Source organism: Egretta garzetta, unplaced genomic scaffold (assembly GCF_000687185.1).
Source record: "Egretta garzetta isolate BGI_Z169 unplaced genomic scaffold, ASM68718v1 scaffold287, whole genome shotgun sequence".
Classification (NCBI taxonomy): domain Eukaryota; kingdom Metazoa; phylum Chordata; class Aves; order Pelecaniformes; family Ardeidae; genus Egretta; species Egretta garzetta.
In genome coordinates, this window is record NW_009260435.1 from 2,104,953 (window position 1) to 2,105,228 (window position 276).

The following is a 276-nucleotide window of genomic DNA, read 5'->3' on the forward strand; positions in this document are numbered from 1 at the left end:
GGGGGACAAGGTGAAAGGGGGGGTCAGGAGAGAGAGGAAAATGGGGAAGAACAAGGGAGGGCAGGAGGAAAGTGGGGAGAGGAAGAGAAAAAAGGTTGGAACGAGAAGGAAAGAAAAAAGAGAAGCAAAAGAAATAACACGAAAAGGAGAAATGAAAGTAGAGAAGAAACAAAACGACATTTACATTTTTTGGGGTTTTTTTTTGGGGGGGGGGCGATGTGACGGAAGGAAAAGCGCACAAGACGAGAAAAAGAGTGAGAAGGGTGGGAAGAGCCG